Source organism: Oreochromis aureus, linkage group 8 (genome assembly GCF_013358895.1).
Source record: "Oreochromis aureus strain Israel breed Guangdong linkage group 8, ZZ_aureus, whole genome shotgun sequence".
Taxonomy (NCBI): Eukaryota; Metazoa; Chordata; class Actinopteri; order Cichliformes; family Cichlidae; genus Oreochromis; species Oreochromis aureus.
In genome coordinates, this window is record NC_052949.1 from 4,234,046 (window position 1) to 4,249,235 (window position 15,190).

Sequence of the window (15,190 nt, forward strand, 5' to 3'; positions counted from 1 at the left end):
AACACACCCCAGCCAAATAATATACAAACTAATTAAATCAAATCAAACTGATGATTCAGCCCACTCCCACCCTCAACTCTCATCTGATGGTTTACCCCACTAACAGTGGATAATTGGGGAACTCCATTCAGGTGAACATCGTTAGGCCGTAATCATGTGTGCACTCCGTGAGTCAGGCCTTCAGGAAGTTGACCTCAAAAGAGGGAATGGTTAGTGGACTTCAAAATAAAAGCATAACAACATCAAAACTCAGTGAGGGAGATGCTTCCCACAACAATTCTCGTATTGCATGTTGTAATTTTTCTCAAACATCTTGACATTTAGGAACTGTGAACAAATCATAAAGTGACAATATTGCAGCAGGTAGTTGATAACAGAATGAAAACAGAATATCAGGAAGTTGTAGGTCAAAAAATACAAATCATCTGAATATGTGATCTTGAACTTTGGAAAATTATTTGGGGTATTTTTTGCCATATTCTACTTTTCTAATCAGTTATTTTGGGGGCAACTTAAAGGTAGATTAGTGAGCAGTGAAGATTGCCTTTAGCATAAGATGAAAGCATATACATCCAGTAGGAAAAGATAGGAAAAGCACAGAATCATGAGTAATTATTCATTTTTCTGTGAACATAATAATTTCACTGATCCATCCTTCTGGGACAATCAGAACCATCAGGGATTCAGGAAGTCAGCATCATGCATCATTTAGCTTTACTCTGCTTGTAGAAATGATACCCTGTCCTCCGTCTCTGCTGCTACTTTGAGCCTCTGACTCTCACCACTTCTCTGGTGGTGTAGTGGCACTTGTAAAGGTCACTGATTTTATTGTGTAACGCCACTTAATTTTAAAACATAGCCGGGGGGATTCGTGAGCCTACAAAGTATTGAGGCAGTTATCGTGCAGGTTGCCATGGAGATTGCCACATGCCTTCACACTTAGCGGGTCTTAAAAAATAAAAATGAGCCGTAGAGGGCACACAGCCAAGAGCAAGCTCGAGATGAAAATTAAACTCATTAACAAGTGAAGCCTGATGACTGCAGCGCCTCACAGATTGAGTTTTATGTTACTGTCACATGTGCAACTCCCTGCTGACCTGATGTTAGAGAAGATCGGGCCTTTAATGGCACACAGGGGAAGTGATTATATGATCAGATGCTAGCACAGAATATTTCTTTGTGCATGCGAACATACTCAGTGGGAAAAAAAGATGATCTTAATTTAGAGAGCATTTAAACATATATGGGGCTTCCTGACAACCTTAAGACTTTCTAGTCTTTTGGCAAACAAGCTGTGCAGCATGCCAGCTTCATTGTTTCTGGCCAAATTGGAGCACACATGTCGAGTAATATTCTTGGTATTATAACTAAATCACATATAAATAATAATTTCGTCCTACTAAGAGAAAAAGTGAACATATACAGCGACAAGCACACATTTGGCACTGTCACAACAGAGAGTTCATGACAAGAATTAACAAAGAAAAAAGCTCCAAGAGTGCCAGGAGTGATACAATAAATACATTAATTCATTTAAATTTAAATTATTTTTTAGAAATTTATTATAAATTAGCAAAAAATATCACAAGGAAGTGTTCTAAACTGAAAAAAGTTAAAAACCGGTTTAAAAAAAATTGAACTGATTTAAAAGAAAAAAAAAGAAAAAGCAAGAAATAAAATACAAGGAGCAAAAAAATAAAAGATATGTAAGCCATAGCGGAGTTAGTTTCATCAGATAATTGAACTTTAACAGCACCTCCTGCTATGCAAAATTTTCAAAAATAGCCAAAATAATAATTGTTTTGTTAATCTAAGGGATTAAAAAGAGGAAACAGGTTACAAAAGCTCTAAAAAAGTATCAAACGGAAATATACAAGAAACCTAAAAATAAAATAATTGTTATAATTTATTTTGGGGTTTATGTTACGTGTAAAACAAGTTCATCCTGTCTGTTGCTGTTTGTTGAAAGGGGAATTTTTATCTCTGGCACCTGAATCTCTCATCAACAAGACTGCCTGTGTCCTCCTGCAGAAGAAAAGGTCTACAGTTACACACTATGTCTGTTTATTAATCTTCCTAGACTATCAGAAGATTTCCATACAGGTTATAATGGCTCATTTATGTAAAGTATTTTTATAGCCTCTCCCTGCTTCCACGTTTAGCACTGCAGGCTGCCTGTTTTCAGTTTATGTTATTAGTTGGGGGCAATGGCTTTAAAGATTTAAAAGCATTTCATAGCTGAACCAGCTGTTATGGAAAAGCAGCTGTATGAATACAGAGGTTAGCATTTTATAGGAATATTATTATTTTACTGCAACAAAATCAATACATAACAACCTCACTCGTGTTTTTTGTGCATGTACGTACAGGGAGTGCAGAATTATTAGGCAAGTTGTATTTTTGAGGAATAATTTTATTATTGAACAACAACCATGTTCTCAGTGAACCCAAAAAACTCATTAATATCAAAGCTGAATGTTTTTGGAAGTAGTTTTTAGTTTGTGTTTAGTTTTAGCTATTTTAGGGGGATATCTGTGTGTGCAGGTGACTATTACTGTGCATAATTATTAGGCAACTTAACAAAAAACTAATATATACCCATTTCAATTATTTATTTTTACCAGTGAAACCAATATAACATCTCCACATTCACAAATATACATTTCTGACATTCAAAAACAAAACAAAACAAATCAGCGACCAATATAGCCACCTTTCTTTGCAAGGACACTCAAAAGCCTGCCATCCATGGATTCTGTCAGTGTTTTGATCTGTTCACCATCAACATTGCGTGCAGCAGCAACCACAGCCTCCCAGACACTGTTCAGAGAGGTGTACTGTTTTCCCTCCTTGTAAATCTCACATTTGATGATGGACCACAGGTTCTCAATGGGGTTCAGATCAGGTGAACAAGGAGGCCATGTCATTAGTTTTTCTTCTTTTATACCCTTTCTTGCCAGCCACGCTGTGGAGTACTTGGACGTGTGTGATGGAGCATTGTCCTGCATGAAAATCATGTTTTCTTTGAAGGATGCAGACTTCTTCCTGTACCACTGCTTGAAGAAGGTGTCTTCCAGAAACTGGCAGTAGGACTGGGAGTTGAGCTTGACTCCATCCTCAACCCGAAAAGGCCCCACAAGCTCATCTTTGATGATACCAGCCCAAACCAGTACTCCACCCCACCTTGCTGGCGTCTGAGTGGGACTGGAGCTCTCTGCCCTTTACCAATCCAGCCACGGGCCCATCCATCTGGCCCATCAAGACTCACGCTCATTTCATCAGTCCATAAAACCTTAGAAAAATCAGTCTTGAGATATTTCTTGGCCCAGTCTTGACGTTTCAGCTTGTGTGTCTTGTTCAGTGGTGGTCGTCTTTCAGCCTTTCTTACCTTGGCCATGTCTCTGAGTATTGCACACCTTGTGCTTTTGGGCACTCCAGTGATGTTGCAGCTCTGAAATATGGCCAAACTGGTGGCAAGTGGCATCTTGGCAGCTGCACGCTTGACTTTTCTCAGTTCATGGGCAGTTATTTTGCGCCTTGGTTTTTCCACACGCTTCTTGCGACCCTGTTGACTATTTTGAATGAAACGCTTGATTGTTCGATGATCACGCTTCAGAAGCTTTGCAATTTTAAGACTGCTGCATCCCTCTGCAACATATCTCACTATTTTTGACTTTTCTGAGCCTGTCAAGTCCTTCTTTTGACCCATTTTGCCAAAGGAAAGGAAGTTGCCTAATAATTATGCACACCTGATATAGGGTGTTGATGTCATTAGACCACACCCCTTCTCATTACAGAGATGCACATCACCTAATATGCTTAATTGGTAGTAGGCTTTCGAGCCCATACAGCTTCGAGTAAGACAACATGCATGAAGAGGATGATGTGGACAAAATACTCATTTGCCTAATAATTCTGCACTCCCTGTATGTGTAGGTGCACATCTGCAGTAGCCTCTGCTAGTGCTTAGTGTTTAGATGAGAGGATCGAATGAAGTTCTAAGCTAGCTCTTCCAAGCTGTGCTCCAAGCTGCTTTCATTAGCTGTTGTCTTTTTCAACTCTTGGGGTCATGGTTTGCCGGACACCAAATATATAAATGCTGCAGATAAGAGTGGGCATGAGACTTTTTCATAGTGAGTAATCCAAACCACACAGCAGCGTACTGACTGACCCTGTGTTGTTGATGGATTGTCTCAGGTCTTCTCTGGACTGAAGTTTGCTTCGTTTTCAGCATCTTTTCAGCATCTTTTCTCTGATTGCATTCGTCTCTGATTGTATTCGTCTCTTTTACACCCTCGCACTGATTTTTGTTGAGGGATAAAAGTCTAAAATTCATCCTCCATCTTTGCTTTCCTATATTATCCTAATCATAGGTCTGTAGGCAGCCACCTAGTAGCACATTAGGTGGTTATGTGCTAGCTAGCTCATCTTCAATAACCCCACAAACATGGCTGCTGTTTAGCTTTCTGTCTTCATTTATGAAGCAATACAGCTGCACATTTCAGTTCTTTATAAATCTCCCAGTCATAATGTGGGATTTCATCCTTAGATGGAAACTAACAAGCCAACTTCCCACTAACTTCTATGTCAGTTTAACCTCTAAATCATTTTTTCATCACTGCCATGTTGTAGAACTTCAGTGAGACACCTGAGAGAGAAGCCACACTCACCATTTTATTGAAGATGAAAGAATTTGGGCCATTTTTAGCTCTCAGTCATGTTTGAGCTTTGAAATCGAAGAAGAGTTTAGACCCGGAAATGGCTGATCACATCACACAGAGATGGATAGAATTTTACTAGTTTTACTGGTCTGATTAATTAACCACAACAATCCACAGAATCCAGAAAAGCACAAGCACAGTGAGCTGTGATGACACACCTGTCAGTGAACTGCAGTTTTTATGCTCTCTAGTTGGCATGAAATTTCAACCACATAGTTTGCAGCCCTCATGCAAAACATCTGGTGATTGTATTGCATGATGGTGGAGAATAAAACACATTAAACCCCTTGCATATTGCTTTAGAAAACAAGTACTGCATGCAGTTTAGGATGATAATCAAATAGGCTGGACTTCCTTCAGAACAGGGCTGGGATTTTGTCTCAGACTGACTATAAGTTTGAACCGTGTCAGGCATTTTCGACTGGTTCATCCGATGTGGTAGATTATTCAGTAGAGACTGAGAAGAGATGACAAAAGGGCAAAAAACCCCACATAATATGATTTAAAGTCTGATAACTTACAAGGCTTTGTGTTTTTGGGTCACATAGGTCACACGCGGGTCTGTGTGATGTTACTATATTGGAGCCAAAGCCGTGTCGTGTCCTGCTGATGTTGTATTTTAAACCCAACACTGGAAAATACCAGTGCTATTTTTCTCTTTCAGTTTCCATCCGGCCACACATAACCAGCACGTATTGACCCACCAGCTTCATTCATTAGGCTTGATTTATCAGATGCACATCCAGCATTGATCTACTGACCCATTTTCCGGATTGGCATGCCTGACAGCAGCTCTCCGCATCTTTTAGCATTTAGCAGGATTCGGCCTCTACTTCTGAATGAATAAAAAGCTGTAACTTACATTTTTGAAAAGTTCCAATTCATACAGTGGTGTGAATTTGTTTGTTGGCGACAGAATAGGGACATTCCTGAGCAGATTGAGTCAGTGTCACTGACACCGCGCTGAGGTTGTGATGCCCGAGTCGCTAAGATACGAGGAGCTGTGTGTCATGCTTGAGCGGGATTCTCCTGTCGACTAACCTAGTTTCACAAGTCTGTGGGTTTTAGTCGGTACCGCTCATGTGTCTGTGTTTGTTGTTTGGGACACCACCCAGTTGTGAAAATGGGAGGAATGTGGTGACAATCTTTTATCTTTACTTCTCAGCAACTTTTACAATCTGATATCAGTTATCATAAACAAAAGAAAGTGTCTGGTTGACAGTATCTGACTCATCTGTCAAACAGCTGACATCAGGAGTATGGAACGAGCAGCATCCTGACTTGCACTTTATCAGAAGGGAGGATCAGCACACAGCTAAAATCACGCTCTGAGACGTAGGTTAGATGTGAGTAAACTGATTGCGACACTGAAGTGTAACATGACAGCATACAGCTGATAATTACAAAGACCTGTGACTCTCAGAGTGACTCACTGCCAGACTTATAACAGGGCCTGCGGCAGAGTCTTTAATTATTGAAGATGTCGTCAGGGGGGCTTGAGAGGACCCTGTGACTGTGACCATGTTGGTTCCTGGAAGATCTCCATATTCACACATTCACATGAGTGTTTTTCAGCACAGAATGTATCTGTAAATAATTCAGAGCACAGAGAGATCAATGAGAATATAGGTTACTGTGGCAGCATGGTCTGATGCCGTTTAAAAATGAGAAATAACGCAGAGTAGCCCTTATTTAACATGCCTCTTTAAGAAAGAGCTACAAGGTAGCATGGTACAATTATTTTTATGGGTATTAGAGCCATTGTAGATAAAAAATAAATACATTATAGACCAGGGGATGTGGGTAATCGACTGTGTAAAAAACAAGATAGAAGAGCAACGTGGGGCTACAGATATCTGCTGTTTAGTGAATAGAATAGAATGCCTTTATCGTCACTATACAGTTGTACAATGAGATACAGAGCATCTCCTACTCAGTGTAAACATGCTGGGGGGTACAGTTCTGCAGCGCTATATACATATGGACAGTATTAACATATGGAAGAAGATGTGTATATATATATATAAAATGTACAATTTACAAGCCGTAAGTAATATGTAATAAATAGTGTTATGTATGTACAGTTGAGTTATTGTACATAGAATTGGTATTGCACCGTGGTGGTCCATAGAGGAAGTGGGAAGTGGGGGGCTGTGTTATCGGTGCATGTGTGAGTTCAGGGTGGTTATGGCTTTGGGGAAGAAACTGTTTTTGAGTCTGTGGGTTTTTGTGTTGATGCACCTGTAGCGCTTCCCTGAGGGAAGCAGGCTGAACATGTTGAAGCCAGGGTGGGAGCTGTCCTTGATAATGTTTGCTGCTCTGCTGAGGCAGCGGGAGGAATAAATGTCCATCAGGGAGGGGAGAGGGCAGCCGATGATCTTTTGTGCTGTCTTGACTACACTCTGAAGCCTCACTCTATCCGCCTTGGTGCAGCTGCCGTACCATACCGTGATGCAGTAGGTTAGCAGGCTCTCAATGGACGAGTGGTAGAAGGTCAGCAGCAGGTTGGAGTTCAGCTTGTACTTCCTGAGGACTCTCAGGAAGTGCAGCCGCTGTTGGGCCTTCTTGATGACCGCTGAGATGTTTTCCGTCCAGGAGATGTCAGCAGAGATGAGGACACCAAGGAACCGGAAAGTGTGGACCCTCTCCACACACTCCCCGTTGATGTAGAGGGGGGCCAAATCGATGTTGTGTCTCCTGAAGTCGACAATGAGCTCTTTGGTTTTCTTAGTGTTCAGTGCCAGGTTGTTTTCTGAACACCAGGCTGCCAGCTTCAGGACTTCCTCTCTGTAGTCTGCCTCGTCTCCCTTTGAGATGAGTCCGACTACCGTGGTGCTGAGTAACAGACCGATAAAATACTAGAATTTGGATGGTTTGTACTACACAATAGTGCTGTTTTTTTAATATGTCTTTTAAAAGCCCACACACAGTGGAGAGGTCCAGTTTAGTGACTCCAGCTAGCGGCAGTGAAGCGTAGTACACACTGACCAATTACAACGGCCTGTGATAAACGAGTGCATTTAAAGTCTCCACATTCTCACACAATAAACGCTTCAGTTACTCCAACATCCAACCAGACGACTACAGAGAGCAGTCTCACCGCACCTTGCATGTATGTGAGCCATCAGCATAATGATCAATATGACAATATTAATCTTAAATAGCATTTCTTTAAAAAGGTCAAATTGTCCTTTTGTACTTAATAGAACATGCACAGAACTATTTTATTTAATTTAATTTATTTTTTTTGTGGTAAATGCTGTTGCATCATGTTAATAGGCAAAGTATATGAACTGTAACTTGTTTGTGTTGAGCAACATTTACCTCGTTTGTACTTGTAATTGTACACTAAGAATGCTGAATTATTGTAAGTTATAAGCAATCTCATGGTAGATTTCAGTGGTGCAGCAGCTCCGACACACCTTTGTTCAAAATACAAATTAACATTTGACTACCAAAATGGGTGATTTCAAAAGGACCTGAGTGTAATTAAACTGTAAATGTGGAACATTTATCTGACTCTAATGATTGTAGTGTATGCATATAAATGTCCATAAGTACTCTTTCCTCTGTAACGGGGTAAATCCCAGTTCTTTTGAGTTTCCTGTGTGTTATTTTCATTTCATAGTTCCCCTGTGGATATCATGTTACAGCCTCCGTTTGCGTTTGTTTCACATGTCATATTCAACATAAGTGCCTGTACATAAGTGAACCATCAACAGCGTTTGTATCTCTGATGGAACTTTCTTTGACTTACCTCTAAATAAAAAGTGAACAATGTGAAAAAGCTCTGCAGGTTTTTGCTTCCAATCGACAGATTTGACTTTTTAACGTTTATTTAATGTGTTTCTGCTTCCAGAACACGATGAATCTTCCTCCAGACAAGGTCAAGATCCTCAGCCAGTACGACAGTGAGAAGAAGTGGGACCTGATCTGTGACCAGGTAGACTTTTAATATTCTGTTCAGGACTTAATTATTAACTGAGTTTTTCTGTTGTAATGGTGTGAGCTGCAAAAAACAAATAAGGCCTACGAGGAGAAGTCGATAAGGCTTAAGAAAATACACGTTTTGGAGACAATAGAAAAAAACTGAAATAAAGATGTTCCTAAAAATTATTATTATATAGCCATAACAGTGAAAGACAAAGACTTTAAAAACCTACAGACCCTCCTACTACAGTACCTGCACACTGGGGTTTATGGGCTTTTACATGAACGCACTGCTCAGCAGGCAGTGATACAGCACAAATTACCACAGCAATGTAAACACTGACAAATGTGAAGTTTCCTCGCTAAGCAAGAAATTCTGCTTTGTAGTAAAGTACATGTTAATAGGCTTGGAGTGTAAACAAACATGAGAAGCAGTTAAAGTTAAATAAAAGAAGAAACGCTAAAGGACGGTTTTAATTAATTAATCAAATTCAACATCTTGTAGATGGCTGAATACCAAACTTAGGATACCAATACAGACTTACGTATACACTAACACAAGGAAGCTCATCAATATTGTACACCACCATGGCAACTACAGGAGAGTCCATAACAACCTGTGTGTTGATGCGAGAGCGATAGAGAAACCCGTCGCTGTCATACAGCTTCTCAAGTAAACAGTTAGGCACATTTCAGAAACTGTTGGTTTTTTGGTTTAATTAAAGGCCGTGAACAGAGAAAAGCTTAACTGCATGTGTGAACGTAGCCGCTGCATGGCAGTCGAATCATTTCAACCATTTGCATAATGGAGTCGGTGTAATCAGACTGCCTGTGCTTGTGAGACCCCGGCTGAGCTCTGCCCTGCCTTCCCCATCGCTGCAGCGCTGCAATCAAACATAATTAGAGGTCTGAATGTTTCTTTCCTCCATCTTTAGGAGCGCTTTCAAGTGAAGAATCCACCATCTGCTTACTTGGAGAAGCTGAAAAGCTTTGTGGATCATGGAGGAGTCAGTCGAAAGGTACATCGGAGCAAACTCAAATCAAACATTTCAATTTCAAGCTTCTCTTTGTTTTCGAAAAAAAAAAAAACATTAACTTTTTGAAAAGGCCTCAATGATTTTTGACCCTTTGATAAAATTCTTGATCTTTTTGAGGCAGGAAATAGAGAAGCACCACAAATATTTTACTGTAAGAAATATTTGTGGGATGAAGTTGGCCCCATGTGTTCAGGCAGAGTTACTTTGTGTGCTGTGATAACTGTTCTGTAGTTATTACTGGATAAGCCAATAGATATATAATAGCCATAGACTATAGAGCCTTGGCTATATGTTTAGAATAACTGAAATGTTTCTATTTAATTCTATAAAAATAATAAATGAAAACCTCCAAACTACCCTGGCTAGTCACTAGGTATACACTGACACATCTCCAGCTAAGCCTTGTGGCAATATACAGACTTTTTTCATCACCTGTAATCTAAAAGTATTTGAAACATTGGTATTTCAGCTGATTTATCTAACAAACTAAGTGCAAACCAAATCCAGTCCTGAGCTTTGTGCATTCAGCTCTGCATGCAACTCAAAGACCACTCGATGGCTCAGCAGCTTGCAGAACCACATTTAACTTTAGTAATTGTTGTTTTTTTGTTTGTTTGTTTTGAATTATCAGTTTCCCGAACCTAAATGACTAAAAATGGATTGCTTGAAAAGGACGAAGAGCGGAGAGGCACATAATGATCAATTACTTAATATATTGATTTGTTAATGAGCATAATAAGATGTCTTTAAGTATTTTTTGACCTCATGCTCACCTTGTATACGCTTTATCAGTTTAGGAGACGCGTCCAGGAATCCACACAGATCCTGAGAGAGCTGGAGATTTCCCTGAGGACCAATCACATTGGGTGAGTCTCTCCCATGTGGGTACAATATGATTTTACCATTGATGCAGATAAGAAGCTGATTACATCACAGAAATTACACCGGAGCATGAAATACAAATGTGAATTCTCCAACCACCTGCAACACATTTAATGAAATATTGTGTCTATTAGCAAAATTGTGACTTTTAACTTATGTAAGTGTTTTTAAAACACTTGTTTACTAACTTTTCTTTCCATGCTCTGCCTAAGAGTTACATTTATTTTGTGTTGTCCTGCTAAAGCTGGGCTCAGGAGTTCTTAAATGAGGAGAACCAGGGTTTGGACGTTCTTGTGGATTATCTGTCTGTCGCCCACAGCGCTGTCACGTAGGTATCAGCTTAAAAGATATCTCAGAGCAGTCACTGCTGAACTGTCTCAGCCACACAGTCACTCACTTAAACACGCTAGTCCAAGAAGGTCACAAAACTTAATCAACAATACTTTTAATGGTGAAACTCACAGATATGAGGTGGAGACTGTGGACAATGGCACGCTGCCCACAGACAAAGGCAAAACTACTGACAAACCAGGGGAAGATCTGAAAAGAAGTGCCAGCAACTCACCCACACACAGCGCCTTGAAGGGCGGCAGGGCCTTCACAGTCAGGTACAGTATGACAAACGCCAAAACCATGGAGATAGATGTATGGGCTACTTTGATTTATTTGACTGATATTACATTAAAATTACTTACTGATGTTATTGATACTCTGAAAAGTGAGAAAAGTAAAATGTTAAACTGACCCTAATCACTAAGTGTTTATCCAAAAACATGCAAAAATAGACACACAGCCGAGGGTATATCGACAGGACGCCCATCCTCCATATCTCACTGCAAAATTTGTTAAGGATTTCTTGAAGCTGGCTGCAGGGACCTATTTCCATTCAGCTGATGTAATCGTAGGAGCTCGCTCTCAACCCAGGGGACTCAATTAGTACCACTTTAAAAAGCTGCCGATGTGGCTAATTTACACATAAAGTGTCCTTTGGAGTGTGTGCTGTGATGCACTGGTTTAATGCATAAGTGAGAGTGATTGGTCACTCCTAACAGGTCGTTTGGGAATGAGCACGTTATGTGAAAAAATCCAAATCCGGGGACTCAAGGTTGGTTTACACACAGACTAATGAAGAAGGACGATAAAGCAGGCTTTGCTGTGGGCACACTGGTTTGGACGTCCCACAGCAGCTGCAGACACGTCCTTCTTATCTTTCTGATGGGAAGTGGCTGCATTCCTCTCATAGCGAGTACGCCTCCATACGTAGGTGTTTGGGGTCTTTTCGTTCAGACGCCGTGTGCTTAGGTGTGAATGTGAGACATGTCGCTAAGTGATGCAAAATACCATTATGAGAGCATGCGCTCAGTGGTTTTGTTTTCATCTGGTGAATGATGGCTGGCATGAGTATTATTTGAAGTATTTACTGCAGAAGTTTTTCAGCTTCTCAAAACTGAGTCTGCAGTTTCTGACGATGGACTTTAAATAAATAAATTATTTCTAAATGAATTCGTTAAGAATCAGTTGGCATATTCTTCCTAAAAAGTGGGTAAATGGCTTTATTTTCAGTGCTATTGTAGGTCTTATTAAAGCTCTTCAGTTAAGCCTGAGTTAAACCTGGCTGATTAACCTCTCTGAAACAGGAAAGCCTTGAGGAACTCGCGTGTTGTGAGCCAGAAAGATGATGTTCATCTCTGCATCATGTGTCTGCGTGCCATAATGAACTACCAGGTACTTAAAACCACTTACACACTTTATATATCTATGTATTATTTATTGATTGATCTTTGGAGTTTAACTTTTATGTATTTCCCATCAGTCATTTTCTAAAGGTAGCAGAAAAAGTCAGATTAGGTAATATAATGTTTTCATGTTGAAATTCAAAATTCAAACTTATTCACTTATTATACACTTGTCCTTTTAAATTCATATTAAGAAAAAGATGCCATATGTAAGGTCAGAGTTCAGTTCAATTTTAAAGTATTATTTCATGTCAGCAGTTCATATTGTTTTCTGGTTCGCACAAGAGCCACTTAATCCAGTCACGTTTCATTTCATTCTTTAATCTTATTTGGAGAACTGCTGGCAGATTTTTGTGTTTTTTTACTTAGTCGGGGTTTAACCAAGTGATGAAGCATCCCTCCTGCGTGAACGAGATCACGCTCAGCCTCAACGACAGAAACCCGAGGTAAACACCACGCACAACCTGAACATGAAACTATATTAAACTATAAGCTGAAAAATGTTATGTTAATTATCTAGTAGGGTTCAGGAGGGACTTTAAAGTAGTTGCTGGGCATTGCACAGTGCATAAACGTCAATCGTCTTTTCAGGACTAAAGCTCTGGTGCTGGAGCTGCTGGCGGCCGTGTGTTTGGTGAGAGGAGGTCATGACATCATCCTCGCCGCCTTTGACAACTTCAAAGAGGTCAGTAGAGTCATTGCAGTGGCTGACAGTCATTTCATCTATTTTTCAGGCGTGTCATTGGTAGCTGCTACTTTAAGAGATCCCTGCTTTCTGTGTGAACATTAATTAACTGAATTAATTTGAGCTTCTGATTGATTTAATCAACATCGGTGAACAAGAAGATGACCAGAAATAAGCTGAGACAGCTTCTAATAGTAATATCAAAACATGCCTGTTAGATTTAAGCTGGGCGCTTGCTGTAAAGGGGATTTCTCCACAAGTTTCTCATTTAGAGCACGAAAGGTTTCGGATTTTTAAGACCAATATGGACATTTAGTGATTTTAAAATGACTATTTTTTATTCACATTCATTATATGTAGTTTTTATGAGTTCTTACCAAAATAATATGAACATATAATTTAAAATATAATGGAAAATATCAGTTAATCCGCTGAGATCTGGCTGAAATTGAAGGTTTAAGTCATAGAGTAAATAATTTGTGCTATTTGAGCTGCAAAGATCTGCCTTGTTTTCCAGTTTTCTGAACCACTTATCCAGTTCAGAGGTCTAGGGTCTGCCTTGTCATTAGGATACATCTTGAATGGACTGCTTGTCCATCACAGGTCTAACATACCTATAGCCAATTTAGAATCATAGATTATCCTAAAAACAGGTCTTTGGACTGATTAGAATACCCAGAGAAACCCCCACAGGAACAAAGAGATCGTGCAAAGCCAGCGATGGTGTTCAGCATTGATGACTCATCTCACATTCACACATTTTTTAAGTGATCAGAAGCTTAACATAGATCCATGGCACAGCACTCACATACCAGCAGGTTATGGGGGAACCCCAGGTCAAGCTGCCCACCGTCAGCTGCTCAGTCCAGCTGTTCCTCCACCAAACAACACTGACCAAAGAGGCATAAGTATGTGAAACACTTGCTGAGCGGCCTCTCACCTCTCCTTGGCCTTCTCCTGTCTTTGATCGAAAAAGCAGCACCTGTTGCTTCCTGTGGCTGTGGAGACAGAAGCATAAACCTGAACCAGGAGAAAACATTCAGGAAGTTAAAAGCTGCTCTGCAACAAGCAGAAATCCATTCAGCTTCTTTCAGTTACTTTCAGTGAGCTAAACCGACTCCTCTTATTAAATTGCTTCTTTGGTCACTGTTATGTTAATTTAAATATTAAAATTTTAGCACATTTCACATTTGAGCTCATCTTAAATAATGCATTTACCCTGGAGGAGTACAAAACACAGAACAATTTTATTTCAATTTATACTTAAAGAGGATCTTTTCTCTATTTCTTGCTCTGTATTTTCATTAAAGGATCTGACTAGGGTAGCTTTGTATCATTCACAGTTTAAAATAATCCCTATTTCTCTTATACTGGGTTTGATTTGTCTTCTGCTTTTAAAAAAAGCTGTCTTAATTCACTCCGTTCGCCAAACATGTGAGTCCCAGTGATCACAGAGGCTATGTTGTCCGGGGCTTTCCGCACTGTCTCCCAAGGCAGATTAGTCCTGGGTGAAGGGGCAAATGAAGAGTCATTCAGATGATGACATGAAAAACAAAGAATCCAGGGTCCAGTTTACCCTGCCTGGCATAGAGTAACTGGGGCACCACCCTGGAGCCAGGCCTGGGGAGTGGGCAAGGGAGAGTGCCTAGTGGCAAAGCCTTAGCCCATGGGGCCTGCAGGGCACAGCCTGAAGAGGAGACATGGGTCTGTCCTCCTCTGAATGGATGGATGGATGGTATTCAGAGATCTTTAGAGTGCTCTGAAATTTCACCTACCATGCAATATCCCTGGGAATTGGTTGGTTGGCTGGTTGTTAAGTCGTTAAGGCAGAAAATAAGATTTCTCTGCGTGTTCATGTCAATCCCATTCTTTTATGTTTTGGTGTTTGTGGAGTTTTTTAAATAAGACTTTTATATCCATGTAAAAAAAATGTGATGAATTAAACACCCATCCATTTGTAAGCCCTCTGGCTGCATCAGCTTTAACCCGTTTGATTAATGTGGCATCGATTATCAGAGCTGTGACTCGAGTGTCACCGTGAGCGGCGCTTGTCGTCGGTGCCGCAGCAGTATCGGCATGTGTGTGTGGGCGAGAGCTGGAGGAAGATGGGGAGAGCGATAGAGGCGGGCGGGCGCAGGGCCAGGAGCTGGCTCATGTGTCCCTCAGCAGCAGAACATGGGCTTTGTTTAGGGTTGTGCT

General features: G+C 40.4%; 1 pseudogene; it reads left to right on the plus strand.

Annotated features, from left to right (window-relative positions):
• LOC116328594 overlaps positions 1–15,190 on the plus strand; it is a 37,793-nt pseudogene that overhangs the window by 7,952 nt on the left and 14,651 nt on the right.